Source organism: Syzygium oleosum, unplaced genomic scaffold (assembly GCF_021117445.2).
Source record: "Syzygium oleosum isolate NSW1041296 unplaced genomic scaffold, Sole_v2.1 Sole_v2.23, whole genome shotgun sequence".
Classification (NCBI taxonomy): Eukaryota; Viridiplantae; Streptophyta; class Magnoliopsida; order Myrtales; family Myrtaceae; genus Syzygium; species Syzygium oleosum.
Window position 1 is genome coordinate 970,639 of NW_026607507.1, and position 11,430 is coordinate 982,068.

The window sequence follows — 11,430 nt, forward strand, 5'->3', positions numbered from 1 at the left end:
AAGACGGATGCAGATGTTCATGGATATGATCGTATTCTTTCAGAGGTTTTATGGTTATGTTTCGAGGAGTTCGTTTTGGGAATGTGAATCTAGCTTTACTAGGCTTTTGTCATGTAAATTTGCAGCCCAAATATATTAGGGTTAAATTTAAGTGAAGGCATTGATCAAGAAGAAGACATAGAAGGCAAGAGTCGAATTACACTAAGTTCAACCTCGATCTGGAGCTCTTCCGGCCTAACTTTGACTTGATATGTGTAATAGTTGATCTCCATCCGAAATTTACTTGGGGTTGCTTCAATTGAAATAAGAGTAAGAGCGCCTCGATCTACTTGAGCTAAGAGCGGGGATGGTTACAAATTTAATTAGCCTGTGTGAGAGGAAAGTTATTGCAAAACAAGATCTACTTGAGCACAGAAGAAGAAGACACGCTCGAGCTATGCCAAAGCTCTATCAAATTCGGCTTTCGAAGCGATGTCTTTCAATTTCAACTTTGGTTTTACGGTTAAGTTTGTTGGTTCTAGGGTGAAGTTATTTCAATTCCGGTGAAGTTTATTTTAAGTGTTTGAATGTCAATTTCTTTTATTTCCGGCGTACTCATCCCTTGATTTCTTTCATTACTCAAATCCATGTCCATTCCACATGAAAGACTTGCTTTTGTGTAAGTTTGATCACTTTGCGATCGGGCTCGAACCAGAATACAAAATTTTTGGTTTGTTTTCCCAATCACCTATCTATCAGATCTGCCTGGATCGATTTCCATCCAACACTTCACACATACTAATCGCTCGAGTTTCATTGGACGATGATTAAAAAAAATTATCAGATGTGTGGACATTTGAGGTTATTGCATGGTTGTCCTAGAGAAAGGAAATTCCATATCATGGCAAATTTTCTCGACCACATACGTAATATCCCATGAAACAGGTTTAAGGAGGCGTCCGCGTCATTAAATATTTGTAATCTGCCCCAAAATAAAAAAAGGCACTTTGGCGGGGGTGAATGCATTGGAAATTCGATTTCACCCAATGACAAGGGTTGATTAGTGAAGAAGGGCTCTTCAGTTGATTCCGAAACGAAAAGTAAATCTAAATCGCGTTATCTATTTCATTTTTCAATATTACATTATACCTTACTTTACCTAATGAAGAAACCAAAGTAATTCCCTCAATTATATTAATGAGGTGCTTCTTACTTTAGGATGTCGAATTCGAAGTTTAGAATAGTTGTTACGTAGTTTAGTCTGCCACGTTGAAGTAAACGGGTGACGGTGTAATCTTTTCTTAATCCATTTTGATTAGTTCACCTTCTGACCTTTGCTACCATCTTCGTGATTCTCATGCCATGGTCGAACACAAACCATCTATAAGCCCTAATTTTACTATGTTTATCTCTAAATACAAGTTTGACTTCACAACAATTAGCGCTAATTTAATTAACTTTTTGTTAATCTATGTATGCCATTGGTCTTCACTAAAAGGGAGATTGAGAGAATATTTTCCAATATGATTTTCATTGCTGTATTTCAATGATATTTATAGTACATGTACAAGGATGGCAACAACTAAAAATATGGAGAAAATCTCAACTAATTGATTGCTATTTACAACAATGAAAAGGTTGAAATTATGGAGGACAATTTGAATTTTAAACTGATTCTCTTATTCCCCTTTCTCAATTTGAATACATGGGCGAAAGCATGGTAAAGACTTGTTTTTTGTGTATGGCTGAAGCCACGAGTAGCATAGGCATCCGAAAATTCGTAGTTTTAGGTAGTTCAGGGGTTTGCCGAGGAGGCGGTGATATGAAGACTTAAGATTAAGGATATATGTGGGGCGGTTTGGAAGGCGTAGGTCCAAAAAGTGGGAGGTAGGCCGGCTTTGTGTAGTAGGGTTAATCCGGTTTCGACGATGTGTCGGTGACGCCTTTCAGCGGTGCTGTTATGTTGTGGGGTGTATGGAGGTGTGGTTAGGTGTGAAACTCCGTGTTTTGCTAAAAATGATTTGAGTTTAATGAATTCCCTGCCCCCATTGGAATAAAGAGTTTGTATTTTTTGTTGAAATTGTTTTTCGACAAGTGTTTTGAACTGTTCAAAAATAGGTGCAACATCGGATTGGTTGTGGATGGGATAAAACCAAATATAACGAGTGAAATGGTCAACAAAAATAACATAATAACGGAGACCATCAATAGATAAAGTAGACGTCGGACCTCAAACGTCCATATACAATAAATCAAGTGGATGTCTACCTTCTAAAGTTGAAGAATGAAATGATAGCTTATGACTTTTATTGCAACGACAAGAAGCACATGGTAACTTATTTCCTAGACTAAACTCATTTGACGATGGAAGTGAAAAATGCTTAATGGTATGACGTAAAATATCGATGATGCATGACCTAACCGATTGTGCCACGTAGTTGATCGCGTCCGCTCACCAACCAAAGCCTCGTGTGAGACATGTGGCTGCCAAGAGGATGGCAGCCATCGATAAACGTCGTCTCTAAGTTCTCCTCGAAGTAGCGTCGCCCCCGTGCGAAGTACCTTCACCAAAAAATGAGAGGCAAAGAATTCAATCGAGGCTCGGTTAGTACGACAAAATTGTGAAACCAAAATTAAATTTTTGGTTATGTTAGAAGTGCGTAAAACATTAGACAAATGAAAGGAAGTATGCGGGTAATATAATGTAGTAGAACCAATGTGAGTGATACTCAAACCTGAGCCATCGCCAATAACTATCACATCTGGGCTTTCATACTTGCTATGCAGAGATAAATTAGCGATATCACTTGTAACATGATGTGAGGCTCCTGAATCAATCAACCAACCCGCTTCTCGGGTTGAACATGGGCAGGCTGCAACATTTGCAACCGGAGCATGGATTGTGTCTCGAATACGGAAACAATTTTTGGCGGAGTGTCCCATGCGATCACAGTATTAACAAACGGGCTGGGAGCTATTGTGCTGTGGAGATCGTGAGTCACTGCTTCTGTGATCTCTCCAGCAGTCTGAATTGGGGGTGCTAAGGGAATTTTTAGAGTCTCTAGCAGGCTGTCCAGAACGGCTAGAATTGTTCCATCATGATGGGGCTCTCGAACCTCGAGTGTTTCGAGTGCTAAAATTGGCTGTTACCGGCAGGACTTGAGCTGCCGTTTCTTCATGTTGAAGGAACATTTTATAGGTGACTAATTTGTCGTGAAGTTCCTCGAAAGTGATTGTGTGTTCACGAGCACGAATCGCCGCTGCAATTTCACGATATTCCGGTCCTAATCCCCGGAGAGCATGGATGACAAGGTCATCATCATGGAGAGGTGAATCAATCATTGCCAACTCATCTGCAATAGATTTTAGTTGCTGTAAAAAAATCAAAAATAGAACAAGAGTTGCGTTTAACCTTTGATAATTGATCCTTGAGATGCATGATACAGGGATCGGGATTTGCTTGCGTAAAGTGTTGCAAGTTTGTTCCATGCACTTTGAGATGTTGCACAAGAGGCAATAAGGGGAATGATGGCTTCGGAAGTGGAAGCAAAAATCCCATTGAGCAAGAGTTGGTCTTGTTTAATCCAATGAAAGTGGGCAGCATTCGAGACTGTTTGATTGCCGCGGGTGATCTCTTCCGGTGGGCAAGGACGCGTTCTATCGATGAATCCTTTAAGGTCATATCCAACTAACAAGAACATGAATTGAGCCCGCCAAGAAGCATAGTTGGTGGAAGTCAGCTTCATAGGAAGTTGCGCACCAGCAGAGATTGCAATAAGTCCGGTTGAAGTGGTTACAGGAATTTCGAGGAGGATTATTTCAGAAGCAGAGTTTGTGGCAGCCATGGCTAGGTTTTTTTTTTTTTTGGAAGATGAGGTGGAAAAACAAGTTAAAAAACGGGATGAGAGAAGCTCCTAGGAGTAGACACGCTCTGATATCATAAAAGGGAGATTGAGAGAATATTTTCCAGGATGATTTTCATTGCTGTATTTCAATAATATTTATAGGACATGTACAAAGATGGCAATAACTAAAAATATAGAGAAAATCTTAACTAATTGACAGCTATTTACAATAATGAGAAGGCTGAAATTATGGAGGACAATTTGAATTTTAAACTGATTCTCTTATATTCACCAACATTTTACACGATAGAGTTGTGCTCGAAAAGTAGAAAGGCAATATAAAGATGACAAACAATATATCATCACGAACACTATTTACCCTAAAAGTAGCTAGCTAGATCGTGACGACGAGGAAAATCGAGTCGATGTTGTAGATTTATAATATGCCCATGGACAATGAGAAAAGAAATACGATACATCCAATTTTTTTTTGTTTAACTGATCCTCATAAATACATTCAAACTATCCCGTCCGAGTGTATCGGATAAGGCTTCACCCACGGAGCGACAAAGGCAAATCCTAAGGTTATTCTGGGTGCCTAACTGGAAGATGCGGCAACACAGAATCTACCCCATGCAAATCAAATGTTTAATCAACTCTTCTAGCAAAGATAAATGTTGCGACTACCATCTTGAGTCGCAGCGAGACATATATGGAAAATGAGAAACCATGCCACTATTTTTGGTCAAACGAAACCACTCTTTGCCTTTTCTTTCTGTATCTTGCTTGGTTTTATAGCTTCATTCATGGTGAGCAAGCACAACACAAACAGGATAAAAGAAGGAATTCATCATCAACTTTACTACTATAAGCTTTTCACGTCCCACGTCTCTTTTCGTGGCCGCATCGACGGCAAATCACTTGCTTTTGGTAGTGTATCTCCCTGTCCTATTGGCATGACCCCGATCATCATCAATATAAAGAGAAAAGTTTTCCAATTTCAAACGTTATGTACTTCTTGTGAGATTTGTGGGACCACTGTCAATTGTTCTAAAAGCTTAACCTTGTTAGATCAAGGTGTGATTTATTATTTAAATATTCTAACACTCCCCCTCATGCTTAGTCTAGTCTTTTTGCTTAGTACTAAGCGTGGAAAAATATTTAATTGGAGAGACAAATGGAGCCTGGAAATATTCGAACTCAGGACCTCCAGCTCTGATACCATATGAAATTTGGTAACACCACTGTCTATTATTCTAAAAGTTTAAGCTTGTTAGATCAAAGCGTGGTTATTATTTAAATATTCTAATACTTCCCACCTCATTGGGGGATGCAATCAAAGTCTTTCTGTCACATTCCCGCTGCATCCCCGAACAATGATCCTTTCTTCTTTTCTCCACGCCAATATAAAGCTCGGCTTTCGATCAAAAGGCAAAAGCATAACGAACAAGATAAGCTTAGGTTGTTCTAGTCCTGTGCGGCATGATTGGCCACATCTTTAGTTTCACAGAAAAAGGGCCAAGAGCAACACCATCTTGATCGATCGGTCGATCACCACGCTGCGAAGACTTGCACGGTTTCGAAAAGAATGAATCCTTTTGACTAGAAACAGCTTTTCTGGACCAGACATGAAAGACGAAAGATGCTGGTTAATGGTTCGATCATGGATGCCATCTTTATATCCAGAAATGGGAGTTTTCGCAAAGCCGGAAGATCATCATTCATAGAGTATTTGAAAGCTACAATTTCTTTCCTTCTGAAAGATGGCGACACCTTTGTGATTAGGTTTCTTCGGAAGACGAACCACTACTGCATTATTTCCAGTGACAGATCAAATTTTGTGGAAAATGTGGACGTGTGTCTTTCGATAAGGGTTTTTTCCAGGGAAAATTGCCGACCCAAAGGGAAAAAAGAAAAGAAGACGTGGGAAAAGAACGGTGCATATTCTTGCTAATCCATTCTCAGGCAATGAACGACGAGGAATTTGCCAAATGCATGCGTGAACGTTCCCTCTAAAACGTCTGAAAAGGACAAGCTTCGGCTCCAAGTGCACGAGAGCTTTGCAACAGTGGTCCTTCAGGAGAAAGAACTTTGTTAGTTTCTCATAATGAAATTAAAAAAATCTTTCTACTTTTCAATGTTGATGAAAATATCTTCTTCTTTTTCTCTTTGGTGCTTGAGCAAGTGAGTGCATTCGAAATCGTGTGTTAATCAAGTAGGTTTTGACGTGTCATTCTTTTAAGAGGTTACGCAGCTAATCTACTCTCATTGGAGTGGACAAAAAAATTCGACTACCAACTAGCCTCTAAGTTACTTATCTGGTCTATTTCTTCTTTAATTAACAGCTCATCATTTACCAATTCTGATATGAAATTACCAGCTTTAATTTAAGTTATTTATCAACTTTTTTCCAATTAAGTTTTTGACTTATTATGAGTTATCAATTCTTATTTGAGTTACTTATCAAATTTTTTTTTTCAATTTGCCAACTTTTCTATTGGGTTACTTAATCGGGAATAAAGTTGGAAAGTCACTAAATAAAAGTTGGTAATTTTATGTAATAGTTGGCAAATTTAAAGTGTGAGTAACAAAGTTAAAGAAAAGTTTTGTAAATGATAAGAGTTGGTTATGCAAAATTAGTTGGTAATTTAATCGGATTGACATTTGTAATCACTCTAATTAAGGTTGGGAACTTCTAGAAGGAATTGATAAATTTAATGTGCTAGTAAGCAAGATAAAAGAAAAAGTTGGCGATTCAATAGAAAAATTCAATAAATTTGGCAAAAAACAATCTAATAAATGTAGGACATGGTCATGTCACGTAGGACAACCGACGTTCATGTCAGCGATTTCCTGTCAAAATTAGCTAAAATGATTACATTGACTACAGGTTTAAGACTAAATTGACTAAATTAAAAGGTTTAAGACTAAATTGGTATCTGTATAATAAATTTAGGATTTTTTTTGATAATTTTCCTATTTAAATTATGACATAAAGGGAATACCTTTAACTTTGGCTATCTGTCGGTCAATCTTTACCAAACCCCAACTTCACCTAAGAAAAGGCAAAGCAAGAATTGAATTAAAAATGCGCACCCATTACAAGCGTTTGGAAAAATTTGTGACCTTAGAGACACTGTGCCCCATTTCCACACAAGGCCACCTCATTGGAATCTTCCACTAGTTACTTTTTTTCAAAAGCCTCATGCAACATGTTAAATTAATCCGTGACGACCCTTTCCATCATGCGAAGCGATAACACAACATCATCGAGAAATTTTTAAGTATCCTCACAAAATTTTATATGGGTATGAATCAAAGTCGCACAACTCTAAAAAATCAAATAAATATATTATGGGCTTTGTTAACGTTGCCTCAGTTCGTCATATGACCGAGATAATCGCGTTATCTCATTGACATTTTTCTGATATTTGCGCTCCAACAAGAATACGGGATCAAACCTGGCGGTGGGGTTTCCTTCCTCCTTATTTGGTTTTGTTTGCGGGCTCTGGGATGGTGGCGGATCTCGGTTACAAAAAAAAAAAAAAAAGAATACGGGATCAATGATTCGCATCACCAATGTATCTCCAGGAATTGCCTAGGAAAATTCCAACACAAGACACTTGCAAGGGGACCCATGCCCTTATTGCTCAAGGCACTCTTCCAACCATGATCTCACGACCCCTTTTTCTTATTTTTCTCTCCCATTGCAATTCACGTTCGTTTGTAGGACACTGTCCAAACGCTGTTCGAGAGAACGGTAATGCCCCAACTTTCCAATGTCCCCCAAATATCCACCTTGTGGCCGGCGGCATTTTGACCCGGACATGAAAGGAGGCCCCTATCATGGATTGTTGGGACATGAAGAACAACGATGATGAGGGTCGAAGAAAACTTTGCATTCGTCACCGAGCGAGGCAACTGTCGCGAACGAGGGCCGATCCGACGTCGTGTGACCCAACAATGTCGGTATGATGATTAGGAGCCCATTGGCTAGACCCGGGTGCTCCATTTGGCTCGAATGGGTCGAACTGTTCTAGGGTTACTGTTGCTTGCCTTTTGTGACGTGAGGCAGAAAAGAAAGGGCTTCTCGGTCATGGAGATATATGCAATCTCACTTGGTGTTTTCGCCATTTCTTTTTATTTGAATTGATGGCCACTTAGATCTAGCTTATCTCGAGGAATGTTAATCTGGCTGTACGATTGGCTTTCATCGCTGATGTGTTTGAATCAACTGGCAAGTTCAACAAATTATGGTTTTAAATGATACACCTATTCAAACTTGCAAAAACGCCATGAGCACAATTCATCATAAAAGCGTCTCACATGTCGATCATACTCCTTAGATAGAAAGAAAGTATGGATTTTTAATGGAACGACATCAAAGTGGAGCGGTTTGTCGAGTTTATGTCATGTTAGATTGTTAATGTACCTATATTGCCTCAAATTAATAATTTTTGGAAATCATATATGCTAGATTGTTTTTGTTATACTTTTGTTGTAGAGCCATCGCATTCTCTCGTGGAGTATACGTACGAGAATGCTTCTCAGCTTGGCTCTTGGATAATGCGACAAATGACCCTCTTAAAAAGCAAACGGAAATTGACATCAGCAAAGCAACTAGCGAGCGCATGCGATTCCCATAATTGGCACAAACTAAAAGCAGAGGTTCTCTAGTTTCTCATTTCCTTTATCGAAAAAGAAAAAGTAAGAAGAGAGAACAAAAACACAATGCGAAAACGAGAAGGGCTCTGATGGATAGGGCTCTTCATCCAGATTGAATTGTACGCTTTGAGCTGCCGATTAGACATAGTTTGCATCAAAACTTGCGAAGCTGTTCATCGAAGTAACTTAACATGTTCACCCAACATGTTCTCAGATTGTTGAGAGATTCCTGTCCTTTTCTGTGAACATCTGGATATTATAACCTTCAAATATTAGTAGGTGATTTCACATTCAATCTAATTCGTATTGGACATATAATAACTCGATCGATCAATTCACTATCTTCATGTTTTGTAAGCTCGTTTTCTATATATCTAGGGTCTATTCAAGATGTGGTTTTCCATATTCCACCCGGATAAACAAGGCAAAAAAAAAGGGGCTCGAAGCAAGCTTATGCACGACATGAAACGAGAAAGGAAGCGACATGAACATGGTGAATCTAGAAGCACGGGTTGATGTCATCCTTATCTAGGCATATTGCTAGATGCTGCATTGCCAGATTCTTAACACCCAGAATAGTTTAGAAGAGTTTGTGCAGATAATGATTCGATTTCCTACTGAAACGCATCGTCGCATTTGGGAGGATAATAAAACTGGGTTGGGACGTGATGATTGCCGTCTGTTCTTTGGTTACGTGATCGTGGGCCATTCCCATTAGTCGGATATCGGATCTTAGAAGTGCACCATATATTCTCCATCTTTATAGCAATAGTATATTTACATAAATAGCCTATGACAAATGAAGTGGATAAAGAATATAAGTTGGCAAATGGTATCGAATAATTCATAATGCTTGCCTAGATGTGCTCGAATACTACAAAAAAAGAGCCCAAAAATATAGCCATGTGATTGAAATATAGTATGAAGATCTGAATTAGGGTAAATAACTATCAAGGGAGTCCTTTGTTTGTTACAGCTCAACTATTCCTATAGTCTGAGGAATAGATAGGCTTTACGTCGACAAGGGCCAGCCGTCTTCTTTCCAGTTGGTGTTGATGCTTCGATTTACATTTTCCAACCAATATGTATATCCAAATATGGTGAGAAACAAATGAAAATGTAAATATATAAGAGCGAATATAAATTGAGAATTTTGCCAGTAGGGTCGCACTTAGTTCGAGAAGGCTAAAAGCGGTTTCGTCTCGTCGCAAAATTTTGCCTGAATATTCCTCCAGCACTCCTTGCTATGACATAAGATACTTGATCTATTTCGTCTAATCACATTGTGCAGAATATGGCCTAGCTATTCACAGTGGCTTATAAAATAAGCAAATTGATTTCCTTCTAAAAATGTATATCTTTTTAAATTCTTTCATATCTCTAAAGTGCTTGCATTGAAGAGAGATTAATTCAAAATCACGAAAAAAGAAAAGGGACGCTAACAGAAACAGCTAACACACAACAATATTGTACTCATACTTTGTTTTGTTTATTTATTTTGGACAAGCAATATTACTTTACTCATACTCGCGCCGATCATAATGGTTATTTTAGGAACTAATTGTGACAATTTTTGAGGTAAATGTGAATATCAAGAAAATTTGACTGCTACTTCAAGTATCACTTATGAAACTTAGATGTCTCGGGGCAACACTTCTAATTCATTAAACAATAAGAATCCCCAATAGGCATTAAACAATCATGTTTTTGGGTTTTTAACAGTTTAAGCATATGTGCTAAAGTCTGTCGCATTACTTGCTACGAGGTTTATATGTTTTTTTTATACATGTGGTCTTTTTCCTCTTATGAGTTTAAGTTTTGGGTTAAGATTTTAATATTACCAACATAATTATCTGAAACCAAAAAGGCAAATAAGTTCCTGATAGCATTATGCACAGCTTGGCACTTTTCTCCAATTTTGTCACTTGAAAATAATGGGGATTTAAGTTACAAAGAGAATCAATTCGCAGAGAGGATCACACACCTTAAAACTTCTAGTTCTAATCTTGCCCAAAATGATGTCTACAAGTAAAGCAACATCTTTGATTCCCTTTCCATTTTTCCACTCAAAAAACATGCGAATAATTCAAGGTAAGTGCAAAAAATGAAAAGCTCTCTTCTTACTACAGGATTCTTGATTGATTAAGCATCCAATCTCCATTTTATTTTACAGAAAATATAATTAACAATTCCAGGGGCTCATCGAGAACAAGTTCTATCGTCATCGAAGCATGTCAACCTGCCTCCGTGACTGTGCATAGTGCTCTTGCCACGGCAAGAGGAACAACAGAAGAGATGCTTATAAAGTGCACGATTAACTTATAATAACTACGGATACTACTGGAGTTCAGATGCTGCTAATTGACAAGTCTGATATTCTTAGCATGCTAGTTAAGATATCTTCAAGTTCAAGTGACACTGTTCTTGGGTTTGCTAGGTTCTTACTCAGCTAATGAAAACGTTTGCTGATTGGAACCAGTGCAAGAACTTGATCTTTGCTTCAAAAGAATGAAGTCTCTCATTCATTGTGGTAGCTATCAACTATAGCTACTTGAGATGTATTAGCTTGAAAGTTCTTGCGTAATACTTCAAAATGAGAGATCACAAATCATTTTTCATTTCTCCTCTGTGAACTGGTTTTTCACCTATTTTTATGCAAATAATAATTAGTCTTTTTTAATTACTCACTAGGAGACTAGCATCGCTCTTCCTTTTCTTTTATAACCCAAGGGGACAAGAAAAAAGGACCAGCTACTTGGAGCCCTTGAAACAGCCTGTCAGCACCATGATTCAGTTAAGTTCAGGCTTTTGGCCTGCGGAGGTGGCTCGAACCCGAAATCGTTTGTGGGATTTGAACGAATAACCTTCGGATCCTGAACTGAAATTCTATCCACATCCTCAATCAACCGCATTAATACTATGAGTGCATTATTCGTCCTTT